The 17,500-nt window shown below is 34.9% G+C and overlaps 1 long non-coding RNA gene across 1 annotated transcript in view; it reads right to left on the bottom strand.

The window, feature by feature from the left end:
* The window catches only part of LOC135216185 (uncharacterized), a 273,740-nt gene that overhangs the window by 63,295 nt on the left and 192,945 nt on the right, over nt 1-17,500 (bottom strand). The gene's annotated exons all lie outside the window — the stretch shown is intronic.

Here is a 17,500-nt window from a genome sequence, read left to right as displayed (position 1 = left end):
CGCGCAACTAAACGCCTCATGCTGTGGAAACAAATCAATGTATCAAAATGAAGATCAAATCTGGCATCATTCCAAAGCAATGCTGAGTCAACTTTTGCCTCCATACAATAGGCTCTTCCTCTCTATACGGAGTCAATTTCGGTCCCCAACCTTTTTTATCTTTAAACTGCAGTTCTCCTGTTGCAGTTTTCAATATTAATGTTTTAATTTTTACAAAAATATTATCAATAATAATAATCAATGGCTACCCTAGGAAACATTCATTCCTAACTTTAACGGTGCAATTCATTTACGAAATCAAATCATGCAATTTCCATACATACATGCATACATACATACATACATACATATACATACACACACACACACAGCAAAGAAAGTCTAAAAATAAGCCTACGACCTTGACGAAATAGGGAGACAAACTACACCAAGAAAAGGAAGAGACAGAAAGATAATAAACAAATTAACAAACATACAAGAACAAATACAAACATACAAGAACAACGCATCAGAAAAGCCATCCAACCATCCAGCGCAAACCAAACAAGCTCAACATAGCTACGTATACATCGACAACATCAAACCATATAACATACTCATACGCTCATCCAAGGAAATGAATCAACAAAATAAGTAGCGATCTTGACAAAACAGAGAATCATAAACACAGCAGGGAGCGGAGAGAGAAAGAGGATACACGGATAGACATGAGCAAACGTATCCGAACAGCCAACCAGGCAGCCAGCCAGCGTGGACCAAATAAGCTCAGCATTAATTTATAATACCAGAAAATATAATGTATCCAAACAATCTCCCCAGAAAAAATGTATTTGGACAAGTACACGACTTTGACAAAATACAAAATAAGAAACTACAGTAAGAAAGAAGATTAATTTATAATACCAAAACATATAATATATCCAAACAATCTCCCAAGAAAAAAAAATGTATTTGGACAGACAAGATCTTGACAAAATACAACATAAGACAAACTACAGTAAGAAAGTAGATTAATTTATAATACCAAATAATATAATATATCCAAACAATCTTCCTATTTAAAAAAAATGTATTTGGACAAGTACACGATCTTGACAAAATACAAAATAAGACAAACAGTAGTAAGAAAGTAGATTAATTTATAATACCAAAACAATATAATATACCCAAACAATCTCCCCAGAAAAAAAAATGTATTTGGACAAGTACACGATCTTGACAAAATACAAAATAAGACAAACTACAGTAAGAAAACAGAGAAGAAAAAACTGAACAGGCAGGAACAACGTATCAGAACAGCCATCACAGACAGACAGACAGACAGCCAGCCAGCCAGCGTGGACCACCAAGCTTAAGAGCATCCAGACCAGAAGCATCATCTGTCACAGACTCGTTTTCAAAACGGCAGATGGAGGAAACTTTTAGTTTTTGAAAAGTTGCCTCCCGCCGATAGTTTTTTATTTGAATTTCAAATTTATACATTTTGTCCAAGGTTGGCCCCCGTTTCTTTACTTTGTCTCGGACGTTCTTAAAAAAAAAAAAAAAAAAAAAAAAAAAAAAAAAAAAAACGGTTTTCGTGGTTTTTATTTATTTTTTTGTTTTTAATTTATCCCTCGTTTCGTATTCCGAGTTCCCAGCGACCGACCCCACCCCCCACACGGCCCCACCCCGGTACTTTTCTGTCCTGAGCCTTTTTTTTTCTTTTCTTTTCTTTTATCCCCGATGTAATGTTTGCGTTTTGTGCTGACTTTCATGTCTATGTACGAAATAATGAAGTAACTTTCATTGTAGGCACTGAAATTTAAATGTTTACGCTGCCATAACAACTATAAGCGTTAGAAATGACTTCAGTAAGATTACTGAAAACATGAACTAAAATATCGCTATTTTCATCTTTTACAAAACCCACAGATTTATTTTACAACTTAACCACATATTTTTTATATTGAATAAAATTTTTAATTTCCTTGAAATAAGCGTATGGTTATATTACGAAAACCGAATATACTTGCGAAAACATTATTGCTTTTCCTGAAGTAGAAAACCTTACAAATAGATAACTGCAAGACTGTAAAACATTTGGTAATTAATGATTTCCGTAAACATGACTTTTCGGAGCAAAAACAAATTAAATAAATAAATAAATAAATAAAAATTTTAAAAATAACAAAACAGTGAAGGCTATATGGGAAGGAAGGAATGACTAAATAAACCAAACTACTTCAATAAATAAACCTTAAAATAATAATCACAGAGAGAGAGAGAGAGAGAGAGAGAGAGAGAGAGAGAGAGAGAGAGAGAGAGAGATTTCCGACATCTCGAACCGCTTTCAAATCCCAGTCTATCATTTTGATAGGATACATGACTGACAAATCGTCCGAACTCAGATATTCAAAAGGAAGTATATAAAAAGTTCAAACTTCCAACACCATCTTTCAGTGAATAATAAAACTTACGTTTGACAGAAGGGGAGGGTCGTGAGCAAAGCGCTATATATATATGAAAATGATCATAAAACACTATGTGTTTAATAATAAACTTAACGATAATCCTTTATCTCAACTTTCATAAAAAAACAAAGGTTGTAAAGGGGTACAGCAGATTCACATCAACCGTGCATCTGATGTCTAGGCCCGTCCCTTAAGACGCTCCTGAGTGGCTGTTGATAAGCCAATCACAGGGCTGGAAACTCTCAGTCTCTCGAGAGTGTTCACATAGGCAGGATGTATGTTCCACCTCTCCTAAGGGATACTTATGAAAGACGTATCTAGGGCTTGTGTAGCGACAGTGGTATTCAAGTAAGTGTAAAGAAATCAAAGAGTTAAGTGGACTTTGTGTTTCTTGCACACATATTATATATATATATATATATATTATATATATATATATATATAGTATATACATACATATATTCATATAAATATATAAATGTATCTATAATATATATATATATATATATATATATATATAATTTATATATATATGCATTTACACAAAATTTTTGTCACTTTTTTAAGACACTGTACACGAAATGGTAAACCTTCTTTTTATCTTCGTCGTGAGAAAAGAAAGTAATAGGAAAATAATGGAAATTGCAAAGGTCCAGTGGAGAGGGGAGCCTGAGAGAAAGGACAAGAAATATCAAGTTTTTTTTTTTTTCTTTTCTTTTCAAGTGAACGCCACAAAGGTTTACTTCTTTTCTTCCTCTTCTTCTTCTTCTATTCAAACTGATTCGAAAATGTTATGGCATTTTGTTCGACGTCCCCTCGTCCAGCTGACCTTTAATCTACCGTCCATTTGACCAATAAATATAAAAATAAACCATTAAGATCAGCTTATCATTTTTCATTGTCATAACACAAACGTCTATATCTTTAAGAATTAATATTTGCATTATCTTGAACAGTCGCATCACATGACTAATATATATATATATATATATGTATATATATATAGATAATATATATATATATATATACATACATTCATAAATGCGTACACACACACACACACACACACACACACACACACACATATATATATATATATATATATATATATATATATATATACATACATACATTATAAATGCGTACGTACACACACACACACACACACACACACATATATATATATATATATATATATATATATATATATATATATATATATTTCAACCAGTTATATAAAAGTCAGCATGAAAAATTAATCATTTTTATCACTTCATATATGAAATTTTATCAGTTAAAATATGATTTTTATCATGTTAATCTTTATTCTATGCAATTATCAGAGTACATTAGTATTTTCTGTAGCATATGTATCTTAATGAGATGAAGTGAAAAACTGTATCAGTATATATCACGTGATCACTATTATATACGAATATCATCATATGCATATTATATCTTATATCTTATTACTTGAATCTGTATTTGTGTACACCATGAATTTTTTTTTTACTTATAATTATTTTCTATTTATCTATATATATTCACATAGTGCCTGTATCACACTCCTATAAGTCAAATGCAAGTCAAGCTTGAGTAATGTTCAGTGGTTGGTTTTGTAGCTGACCGAGCTTTTATGTAAGTGATTACATAATAAAAATATGGAATGTTATTCCATATATATAAAAAACTAAAACTAAAGAGGTCAACCAGATTGCTTGCAGGAATGTGATCAGACCAGATACAATAAAGAAGGCTAAGTTGACATGCCGTCACCTGTGGTCATTCATTTGTTTTGAAACATTAGTCCAAGCTTCCTGCTTGAGACAACTACCGCGACCTATAATTCAAACGGCCTACGTGATTTCTAATGTGTCTCATTTGTATGTATGTTCATATGTTCGAGCTACTGTTTGCTTCCTTTATGACTTGTAACCGAGATGGTAGTCAGAACAGAATTAGCCATCATCATTGGCAGAAGCGATCAAGCCATCGTCATTGGCAAACCTGTACAATCCTATATTCATCATGTAATCTCAGAGAATAGAACTATTTTTTATACTTCGTGTTTTCTACTAGAAACCTCACATCAGAAAAGATATCATAATGAGTTTAACACATCGTCGTCATAACCACTTCGTAAGTGATCAGCAAACCCCAAGACACTCCAATGAGTATGGAAGTGCATAACCAACCGACTTAGCGTAAGATTATCGCAAGTCTAACATTACCTCATAGGGCGCCTTATTATACAAGGCAACAGCCCTAATACATATATACATTCATAAATACACCACACACCACACACACACACACACACACACACATATATATATATATATATATATATATATATATATATATATATATACATCCGTATTTATGAATGTATGTATATACGCACATATATTACTAACTTATGGGGAGAGGAATCTTGTAATTTACAAATTAGCAAGCGTTATCGCCCCACCTATGTAACCTTAAAACAACTAAAACGAGCTTCTGTTGCCTCCTGCTTATGGCCATAGGCTTGCACAATTAAAAAAAAAAGTGGCCCCGTTATTACAATGTTGTAACTTGGACCGCCAATTATGATACAGAATCACATTCCGAATGCTATGTAAATGAGTGTAAAGAAAACCTAGTTATCCCTTCTTTTGCAGGATACTCTCTCGTTTTCTGTTATTCACTTTAGAAAACGAGATTTTCCCCCTATTTCTTCAGCGTACACTGATGGAATACGGATTCAATAAATAAATAAATATGAGAGGGAGAGAGAGAGAGAGAGAGAGAGAGAGAGAGAGAGAGAGAGAGAGAGAGAGAGAGAGAGAGAGAGAGCATTTCAAAGGTTGTATGCCTAAATTACCTATCGATAGGAATTATTCTTTCCAAGCAATTTTATTGGATTTTTAAATGACCACCACACCATTTGTAGCTTTTACTAAAACACTTGGGGTCATGGGGATAATTCCCTTCAAGGCAATTGTACTTTTTCAAAGTCCATACCTATTGTATGTACTATATTTTATGAGCTTGGGGAAATAATTCCCGTTCGTCAATTTCACTGGCTTTTTAATTATTATTACTATTCAGAAGTTGCAGCAGATGAACCCCATTTATATGGCAAAATTCCAAAGGGCCACTGATTTTAAATAACTGCTTTCCTTCTTATTAATTTCATTTCATTGCTTGCCAAGTCCTCCAAACTCAAGCAAGCAAAGTGGGCAATGACAGAGTTAATGCACTGCGGAACAATACCAAATCTGCATTGATGTCACGAGATGAGCAATTACTACGGCCTGTTAATGAGCACTTCAGTGGACATGAGACTGTATAACCCACGGATGAGGATCCCGTGAGTATTACTGCTCCTTAATCATGGCGCAATATTCACTAAGAGATAAATCTGACCCTGATTCCGGCCATAATTCAATGAGGCAGACGTTTTATCGCAGTTAAGTGCACGCGCCGCTTGGACTCCTAGCTTTATTGCGTTTAGCTTACAGAGGAGCCTTTTATGACGTTCATCTCTTGGGGGGGAGAAAAAAGAAAAAAAAAAACTATGACGTTCATCTCGGAAAAAAAAAAAAAAAAAAGTTTCTCATAAGCGAGATCTATAAACTGAAGTTTATGTTTAGAATGATTCTTATACTCGTTTGTGTCATTTCGATAACGTACAATTTTAACTAATATTTGATAACGTACAATTTTATCTAATATATTTAAGTATATATGAGTTGTGTGTTTAATATCGTGATGTGTGTAATGTACCACATGGGTAACCTGACCGATTTCGTCTTTAGCATTTCTAAGACATCTTCAAAAGGACTTCTAAAGATATCTTAGGCATACCGAAGGCGAGACCTCACAGGATACCAAGTGCTTCATTTTTTTTAACGTGGTACAGTGCATAATATATATTATATATATGTGGATGTGTATACATGGATACACTCAACGACATCAAAGCACATGTAATCCCTAATTATCGACATGGCTACAATGTCAAGATACCCATAATAAGTCACCAAGTTCATTAACCAAGCATTGCAATGAAATGTCTATCGATAAGGCCCACAAAACAATGCACCTCATGAGCGCTTTGCGAAAAAACATGAATATTAAAAATGCGTAGGCTTAGATGACCATTAATGCAATGAATCAGCGAACCCTGTCTTTCATGATCATTGGAAAAGTAAGATTCCTCTCACGACTGTATAGAACTGAGATGACAGCTGATGCCTGTATTATATAAAATAATATAATAATGATAAAATTTGATAGTCTGCCGTGCAATTGGGCCAATGTCAGCTTTAAAATTAGACAGCATCCACAAAATTAAGATTTTACCTCGTTTCACGAAATGCTCCAACATCAACACTCACGAACACGACCAACGAACTCTGAAGTTATATATATTGATATAAGGTAAAATGATAGGGGCAAAACGAGAAGGAATAAAAGGAGAGGTCCTTGCAAGAGCCAGTCATATAAAACCGCATCTGAACTGAAGCGGCAATCTTGAGTGTCTTTCTATTTTTTCTTTCCTTTTTCCTTTTTTCTCTCTCTCTAATATTCCAGCCAATATCCTTAGGTGGCATTTGGTAGCATTTGTTGGCTTCAGTGTTGCAATATAGGGAATTATAAGAACATTGTTGTTACTCTGGCGCAATCTGCTCCAGGGGATTATACAAAATCCGATTTCTAGTATTGAAGGAGCCGGTTGCAGCCCCCCCCCCACAAAACGACAACAGTCGCGTAAAGGGGTCCCGGAAAGACGCCCGGAAATTGCTATTTCTTTTCGGGGGTAAAATTGAAATTTCGCTGGAATTATACACCATCTGGTTAATAGTGAATTGCTGCTTCATCTGCTGATCATGGGAGGAGGAGGAGGAGGAGGGAAGAATGAATGAAGGTAGGAAGGAAGGAAGGAGGAGAAGGCGAGAGAGAGAGAGAGAGGGAGGGAGGGGGGGGGGAGGGAGGGCGGGACGGAGGCGAAGAGGAGGAGGAGGGAGAGAACGATTCACTGCTTCTCCGTAACACATTATTAATGTAGTTCTAGGAAGGTTGAGCTGGCTACATTTTACAGTGAGCTTACAAATCACTTTAAAAAAAAAATGACAAAAAAATTTTTCTTTATATCGATAATTTGGTTATGGGAGCAAATTGCTTTGATGTGTCGGGTCTGAGAAGAACCACTGGTATTTAGTTTTGTTATTCTTTTTAATCTATTCATTTATCTATTTAATATATATATATATATATATATATATATATATATATTATATATATTATATATATATATATATTGCAACATTTCCTCCGATAAAGTCTGGGAATCCTCCCGCTTATCGTCAATGGAAGAGTTATTCTGTACCTGCATCATTACAGACTAACAAATTTTCTCTTGAAACAATTGTATTAATCTTTCTTACTTCATTATCAACTTCACTCCTTTATTTAGAAAATTCCTTTTGACAACTCCCTTCACATTACTACCCTAATACTGTCCTCATTGCATTTTAATACATTTTTATGCATTTATTTTTTTTCTTTTATATTAAGTGGGGATCTCTTCTTTCCGTATTTCCCTTTACCTCGTCTTACTTCTTCCTTACGCACACCATATTCACCTTCTGAATAATAATAATAATAATAATAATAATAATAATAATAATAATAATAATAATAATAATAATCTGGGACTATGGTATCAGAACGGATAGGGTGATACGTGCAAACAGACCAGACGTGACGTTGATTGACAAAGTCAAGAAGAAAGTATCACTCATTGATGTCGCAATACCATGGGACACCAGAGTTGAAGAGAAAGAGAGGGAAAAAATGGATAAGTATCAAGATCTGAAAATAGAAATAAGAAGGATATGGGATATGCCAGTGGAAATCGTACCCATAATCATAGGAGCACTAGGCACGATCCCAAGATCCTTGAAAAGGAATCTAGAAAAACTAGAGGCTGAGTAGCTCCAGGACTCATGCAGAAGAGTGTGATCCTAGAAACGGCACACATAGTAAGAAAAGTGATGGACTCCTAAGGAGGCAGGATGCAACCCGGAACCCCACACTATAAATACCACCCAGTCGAATTGGAGGACTGTGATAGAAAAAAAAAAAAATAATAATAATAATACTTTATTAAAACTAATGGCTACTTCAGCAGCGTTGCGCTTGTAGAGATTCTTCTCTATTTTCCGAATAGCGGCTTGCAAAATAGAGAGGCATCTCCACAAGAGTAACGCTGCTGAGGTAGCCATTACTTTTAATAAAGTATGCTTGAGAGAGGGTCTGCTTCCTAAGAATAATAATAATAATAATAATAATATAATAATAATAATAATAAAAATAATAATTGAAAAATAAACCCACAAAATTACTGCGCATACGTGTTTACTTATAAGTATTTACATTTGATTTTACTCCACACTCGAGTACTTTCAGGCCCTATCTGTGGCCCTTTTTCAAGAGATGTGTAGGTTGTCAGCCTGGGTCAAGGCCCAGCAGTCTTCTCCTTGACCCAGGCTGACAACCTACACATCTCTTGAAAAAGGGCCACAGATAGGGCCTGAAAGTACTCGAGTGTTGATTAAAATAAAATGTCAATACTTATAAGTAAACACGTTATGCGCAGTAATTTTGTGAGTTTCTTTTTCAATCTTCATACGAAAACTGAAAGAAGTTTTTGTTTGGTTCAATAATAGTAACAATATAGCTGAAAGTCATGGCACCGATGGAGAGTCTACTGTTTCAACAGAAAATATCGAACAGGGATTACCGGACCAACACTGTTAGAAGAATCCACCTTGGACCAGTGTCTCGAACTGTTGCAACACTCCTTCCATTGTTTTACCATAAGTATAAGGCTGAAGAGGGATACGTAGCAGTATCCGAAAGTCACTCCTCGTCATTTTTAACCCAGTAAATTATTATTATTATTATTATTATTATTATTATTATTATTATTATTATTATTATTATTATTATTATTATTATTAGAACGAAGGCTGCTGTTTTGTTGGCAGGGCGCACAGTTATGTAATCTCGTTGACGCAGGGCCTTTCGTATTATTATTATTATTATTATTACTATTACTATTATTATTATTATTATTATTATTATTATTATTATTATTATTATTATTATTATTCACAAAATAAACCCCTATTCATATAAAGGGTGTCCATAAAGTCAAAGTACCAATACATGTATTTATCTATTGTAATGGTACTGGGACTTTATGGACACCCTGCAGAACAAGTTAATAGGAGCCATTATACGATGTTCATTCGAAAGAAGTTACGTAAGATAAAAGGATGTGCAGAAACAAGAGATCAGTTACTATGAAAAAATATAAATAAGTAAAAAATATATATAAATCAGAATATGAGAAAGGTGATTTGTTGTACGGTAGTATAACAATATAATAATACTGATAATTGCGGTAATTATCATAGGTTATCACGGGTACATAGCCCACTACATACCACATTACAAGACCCTAAAAGATACAGACTTACAATGAATGGGACTTCTCAAGAGTAATCCAAAAAGGACATGTTTCTCAAGAGTAATCCAGAAAGGACATGTTTATCAAGAGTAATCCAAAAAGGACAATTACAAGTGAAGATTAGTTTCCTCAACTATTTTGCCTAAACAAAACAAGCTATTTTCTCGCAACATACCTTGAATTTCTTTGGGCATTTAGAAGCGTTAGAGAAACGACCCCAGCCTTAGGTAAAACTTGGGTCTTCACTTGGTAAATAACTTTATTTTTGACTTTCTTGAAAAAAAAAGGCGTAATTACGATAAAATTGGGAATAAGTAGCAACGACAAAATCAAGATTTCATTAATATATTAAAATATATACCGGCGGGCAAAAACTCCTCGATATATGATTTATGCGTTAATGGCAGTTGGAATTTAGTCTGACTTTAATTTGCAAAATGGACTGGTGCTCGTGTTTACACTTTTGTATATTAATCGCTTTAAATTTCCTGAATATTCCTCAATCCGGTTCTTATTAGTCTTCCCTTCTCAATATCAATCTAACACACACACACACACACACACACACACACATATATATATATATATATATATATATATATATATATATATATATATATATAGTATATATATAATATATATATATATATATATATATATATATATATATATATATATATATATATATATATATATATATATATATAATCTTTAAGCTTTCATTAAACGGTGTCCATTCGAAAGACGTAACATAAGGTAAGAGGATAATCCAGAAAGAAGAAGATCATTAATAGATATGAAAAAATAAATTAACAATTATATATAATATAGACATAAATGTAAATAAACAATCAAAATACAAGGAGAATTGTGTTACGATAGTAATACACTGCATTTTAGCTTGAAGTTTTGAGATTCTAAATATATATATATATATATATATATATATATATATATATATATATATATATATATATTATATATACTATATATATATATTAGTTACGCCTTTTCTCACAGAACCAGCAAGTAAATCAAATTTGTTGACGTACCAAAGACATTATACTCTCAATATGATTATCTCAATTTTATTTCATAATGTATGAAAGACAACGGTCAACAGGGCCTGTAAAGATACATTTATATACACGCAGGTTAAATTGTGTATTCATCAACACACGTAAACTACAACATAACGTCAAACATACAAAACACTGGAAGAAATCAAAAAGGGTCTGAAAACGCCGTAATTAGTTTCAAAATTCACCTCAAACTTCTCTCTCAAAAACTTTCTCTCTGCATTTTCCGTCTCATTACCCTACACTCAAAATTTTCTTTCCCCTATTCATCCCCGAAATAATTCTGGGGTCTCTCTCTCTTTATGGGGCTCCGTTTTACGGACTACTGGGGAGCCACCCGCTGGTGTCTTGTGTATTTTTCCCTTGGGGACATCAATGGGGGACCCTTTGAAGCATCTACCCCAACCCGCCCGCCTCCAACCCCTTGGGTATAAAGAAAACGGGGAAACGAAGAAAACGGGAGACGTCCCCTCACTTCCCATAAACACTCCAACAAAGAACCCACGGACTCTCTCTCTCCTCTAGGGAGCTTGAATGTGAACGTCAGACTACGATAGTTAACTTAAGTATTTGTTTTTTCCTTTTCTTTCTCCCTTACTTTATTCTTCTCTTTAGAAAAAAAAATCTGCAGCGTTTGCATCCTTGTATTGTAACTTACTTCACCCTCCACTACTTTTTATTTTTTTTTTTTTTTATGTCTTGATTCGTGTTTGTGACACTTTTTATTTCCCTTGTCCTTGACTGTTCTGAGATCCTAAGAGTGTTCTTTGTATAGTACTCATCTAGAAAGCTTTTTTTTCTCTCTTTTTATAAAAAAAATCATTCCCATTTTTGTATCTTCCTCACACGTGAGTTGCTCACGAAACACCAGACTAATCTACACTATAGTAGCGACTGACTTCTTTGGGCCTTCTTTGAAATAGGTTGTAAATGGAAATATATTCTATTTTCCCTTCAGTATGTCTGTGCTTCTAGAGTTTATTCCACTGTCCACTGAAATGAATAGTTTGAAATGAACCACATTTTTACATAGCGGGTTGTCTAATTAACATGCAAACATTTACTCACTCGGGTTTAATCGTATACCTGTACTTGTTGAAGCAAAAGGAGCGATATGAACTGATTGACCAAAGTAATCACTTGTATTGATTACTCGCCTTTTCTCTCTTTCCGATTACACAGTGGAATTGTCGCAACTACTCTTCAGTGTATTGCTATTCTTTATTTTTTCCTTCACTCGTGATGGTAAACTTCAGAGGACGATTATAATACAAATAAAAAAACGCGCCGAAGAAACTTCTGTCAACGTATGCCGTATGAAACTTTCAGCCACGGCTAATGAAACTCTCATTCGCGGCCCATGAAACTTGTTGACACCAATATCGGCGGCAGACGCACGATCATAGGTCGGCTGGAAGAGATAGTTGCTAAACGAAAAATTAGTGAAATACCACATGCTATGTCAGTGATATGAATACCAGCAAACTTCAACAAATTGAATGATCCATACTTTTAGTTTTTTTTTTAATGAGAGAAACGAAACTATTTTTTATGAAAGAAGCGAAACTATTTATATCCTAAGTTATTTTTACCATCTACACTTATATCTACATTTAAGAGTGTGATAAAAATGAAGTTCAACAACAACAGCAACTGCTGAAGTCATAAGCTGTTTGAGTTATATTGGACCTATATTTCCCAAAAGCTCTAAATCAACTGTTCCCTTATCTTGTAACTGTGATGAGTGCCAAAGAGATATATACCATCAAACAGTAAAAAAATGCAGCAAATACAATAGAAAAGCAAATACACTGGAAAAAATAGACAGCGGAAAACATATATTTCAAACCTATTCCCATGTGTAGCAAAACTCATTTCATTACTATATTACTTTGGTTACTGTATCCTAATTAGGTTAACCATCGTGAATTTCACAGAAATATACACGTTTACTCCGATAGAGAGAAACATTCAGAAGTATCGCATAAAACCGAGGACGAAACTGACAGATATTCTGGCCTTTTACACAGTAATTGCATTACTTTTCAATGCACATTTCCCGTCGGGTTCCTATGATGAAGCACCAGCTCTATTTCGGGACAATCAACCTACATCATTCAGTTTGACATTTCCTAAGTGAAGCCGCGCCCATGACTTCAGTTGCTAAAATGCCAGGCTCTTCTTGAATATCAGTTAATTAATCCCACTGAAACTCAATTCATGATTTCGGGGTCGAAGATGTGTCAGAAAAAATTGAAATTGAGAAAACCTAGCTTTTTTTTTTTTTTTTTTTTTAAAGCGGTTATTACTAGTTTTCAGCCGTGAAATTAACCAAAAAATTCACTTTCCTTCTTGATGAATTACGTTACTGTCATTCATACTGAATTTAAATGTTTATTTTCCTTTTTCTATATCATTAAAAGTATATTTTCTTTTTTTCATATAATTTCAATCAGACAGAGAGAGCCTAAAAACCGTTTTTATATTCTTACTGGGTCTAACACTCGAATTGAAAAACTGGTATGTTTATAAAACTTGAGGCTGTATCTCATAAATACTTTTCTTGTAGAAAAAGAGCACGGGTTTTAAAACAGGAAACCTCGCCAAACTCTGTTATCTTTTTGTGTAAAATAGAATATCCAGCCTGTTACCTAGCAAATAAGCCCATTCCTCTAGGGTTAAATCACAGCCTACAAATTGCTACTACATCAACGTTTGGCCATACCAGATCTAAAATATGGCAAGACTCTGCTGAAAATACTTAAAATTACCCTAAAAATGATAAGCGACAGGGATATTCAGTACTAAACCAACGATCATACCTTCGCAAGTATCTTTACTTAAATACAGAACTTCTATGTAGAATTCAAACATCTGTAAACTAATTTTTAGAATGGCTGACAATTTAATAAAAACAATTGTATATCTTGAGTAAGTACGATAGAAACTTTACGGCGGCAATGATGATGAAGATGATGACGTAGTAAATATGCAAACAACAATAAATAGCTAAAATAAAAAACATGCGGACTCAAATCATTATGGGACATATACAACACGACAGAGAACTAACAAAGTACTAATCTCTCTCTCTCTCTCTCTCTCTCTCTCTCTCTCTGCCTGCCTGCCTACCTCAACCCGAATGGATAACAGTATATCCAGGGAGAATTTAATAACCCTTTTGTGTGAGCGGAGTCACACAAGCGATACGCTGTTTAATAAACCCGAACAGGACAAATATACATCGAACGCACCAGAGAGACCCAAAGGCTTTTGGCTTGGCGTATAATAATGGGAAAGGATTTGGCCGGAATGGCTCGCATCCAGTTAAATGGAATAATAAGAGAGGACAGGTGGAGACAATAAGAGATATGTAAATAGAGATATTGTTCTCTTTGTACACGAGGAAAGAAAATATCTGGTCGCGGGGATTAGGAGATAAGGGGTGGGAATGTTGGGGGAGGTGAGGGGGTGGGGGGTGGGGGGGGGGGGGGGGGATTGGAAGTAAGTGAATACCATTTCTCCCATTCCACTAAAGTCAATGTTTTTATTTCTACTTCCGGTGATGAAAAAGTCCTACAGTAATCATTCTTCTATCTATTCTCCTTGTTTCATTTTCTTATATTAATACCCGTCCTAATGGTTTGGTCATGTCATGAGGAGAGAAGATGAACATGTATGTAAGAGTTTTATGAACATGGAGGTGGAGGGCAGAAGAGGGAGGGGAAGGGAAAAAAGTTCAAGTGGAAAGATAAATTATTGAATGACATGAAGGAAAAGGGTCTAAGAGAACAAGATGTACAGGACAGAGAAAGATGGAGAAGGCTGACTAGAAACAGCGACCCCCATATAGAAATGTGAAAAGCTGAAGGCAAAGAAGAAGAAGAAGAAGAATACCCGTCCTAACAGCTTACACTAATAGAATCAGCAACAACATTTGATCAAAGTGGATGATTTTAAAACTTCAAAAACATTCAGTTAATGACAGAGGGGATTAAAGAGACTCGACCATATATAATAAACACTCCTGAGGTTGTATCCTTCTCGATGTTAAAATCACTTGCCGATGCTAATTTTGGGCTAATATTTTAGAATACATATCTGACTGGCATTAAAGAGTTTCTCGAATTTAGAAGAGAAAACTTAATATTTGAGAAGTAAATCTAGCAATACGAATATTTCAGAGATAAGTAAAAGCAATTTCTTGCCAAAATTGTTGCGAGTCATGAACATTGGTCATCTTAACCACAAACTATAGTAGTTGTCGCGTGCATATCTTTAGAGCTCGAATCGTCAAACCACAAACTAAAGTAGTTATCGTGTCCATATCTTCAGAGTTCGAATCGCCAGTGTCTGAATTGGCGTGTGGGTGGTCACCTTCCATTTAAGCTCTCGATGTCAGATATATATTACAATTTATCCGGTAAATTAAACGGGCATATACGTCAAGTCAAACAGATGAGTGTACCTGACGTTACAGAAAATAGGTTTGTAGAGTCACTCACTTAAGCTCATGGATGTCTCCGGGCATAAAGCTGAATTCCATCCAACCCCTTTCTGGACAACGGGTCTCTGTATAGTGACGTAAGACGGGCACACGCCGAAACTTTTTACGGCAGAGTTGGGTACTTTCAGATACCTGTCTTCCAGAAAGGGGTGAAATGGAAATCTCTCTCAAACACCAGGACATCCATGAACTTATATAAGTGACTACATCAGTCTTCACCCAATATCCAAAAGGTCAATCGTAACGCAATCCAGAATTTGTTATTACCGTCACATCAATATGATTAAAATGATATATATACTAGGGACGCCATTACTCTAACATGCATGATTGTTCTACAGCCATTAAGCACTGGTTTAAACTCTTCTATTTTTTAATCAATTCTAGAAAAAAGACTAAAGTTTCTTGCACAATATTTATTAATTTTTGTGCACTAAAGGAAATCGAGATAACTGTGAACTCACAAATACACACTGTTCATTAAATCTGATGTTACTATAGTAAATTCACATCAACCGTGCATCTGATGTTTAGCCCCTCCCTTACGACGCTCCTGATTGGCTGTTGATAAGCCAATCACACGCCTGGAAACTCTCATTCTCTCGAGAGAGTTCACATAGGCAGGATGTATGTTCCACCTCTCCTCAGGGATACTTCTGAAAGCCGTATCCCTCAGGAGAAGTGGAACATACATCCTGCCTATGTGAACTCTCTCGAGAGAATGAGAGTTTCAGTCCTGTCATTGGCTCATCAACAGCCATCAGGAGCGTCGTAAGGGACTGGCCTAGACATCAAATGCATGGGTGATGTGAATCTAATATAAACAATTTTTAAATGTATAGTACAGAAATGGTCTTCAGTAAATATAAAACAACACACGAGGCCTTGTGTTGCGTGTCATGGAGACGAGCAACTTATATATATATACCTTGCAAAATTTACAGCCTTAAAATTAATATGATACAGGATCAGAAAGTTCAATTTGTACGTCACAGATCGAGTCATAAACTGTGCAAACTGAAAATCTTTCACAGTTGTGTCCTACTCGGTGCATTAAGTTCTCCTTCATTAACATTTAACTACCCTTAAATTAGTTCATATATGTCTTGTGCGCACGAAGCTGAGCTTAAGGAACATTTGTGTAAAGTCTTTACAGGATAATCTGGGTGTGATTTAAATCGCAAAAATAACAGGTCATGAAAAGTCCAAAAAGTCCAAAAACCTTCCTTAGCAATGTGTATCAAGAGAGAGTCCAGCTTGTACCACGGAATTTAACGTGCAACTTTGCTTTTTAAAAAATTACTTTTTATCAAAAGTATGTCAGAGGAAAAAAACCCCAGAAACGATAAGAATTTTACAAGTACGAAATTTTGAAAATAATCTGTCCAATAAACTACATTGTGCACTGATAGCAAGTATGTGTGGAAATCTGGTTGTAGCCTAGCTTATTATATATATAATAGTAGATACATTTTAGTTTGTTTGTATGGTGTTTTTACGTTGCATGGAACCACTGGTTATTCAGCAACGGGACCAACGGCTTTACGTGGCTTCCGAACCACGTCTAGAGTGAACTTCTACCACCAGAAATACACATCTCTCATCCCTCAGTGGAATGCTCGAGAATCGAACTCGCGCCTACCGAGGTGGCAGGCCAAGACCGTAACGATCACGCCACTGAGCTGCGATACATTATCAGCCTTGTCATTACTACGAAGGCATTATAAAACGCCAATTCAGAATGGGTTTACGTATTAACGAACGAAATACGGCATATAATCTTTCAACTAAGCGTCAATTCCAATCTTACTTGGGAGTCCTTTCATTAAAAAAGTATTCAATTCTGAGAGTTATAAGACAGACGGAATAAAAGACTTAACATTTATATTTACATTAAAATGATGATGAAACATTTTCGCACATGTGAAGACATAGTCTC

Source organism: Macrobrachium nipponense, chromosome 6, assembly GCF_015104395.2.
Source record: "Macrobrachium nipponense isolate FS-2020 chromosome 6, ASM1510439v2, whole genome shotgun sequence".
NCBI lineage: Eukaryota > Metazoa > Arthropoda > Malacostraca > Decapoda > Palaemonidae > Macrobrachium > Macrobrachium nipponense.
Note: the sequence above shows the minus strand (reverse complement) of the source record. Positions and strands in the feature narration are given on the sequence as shown.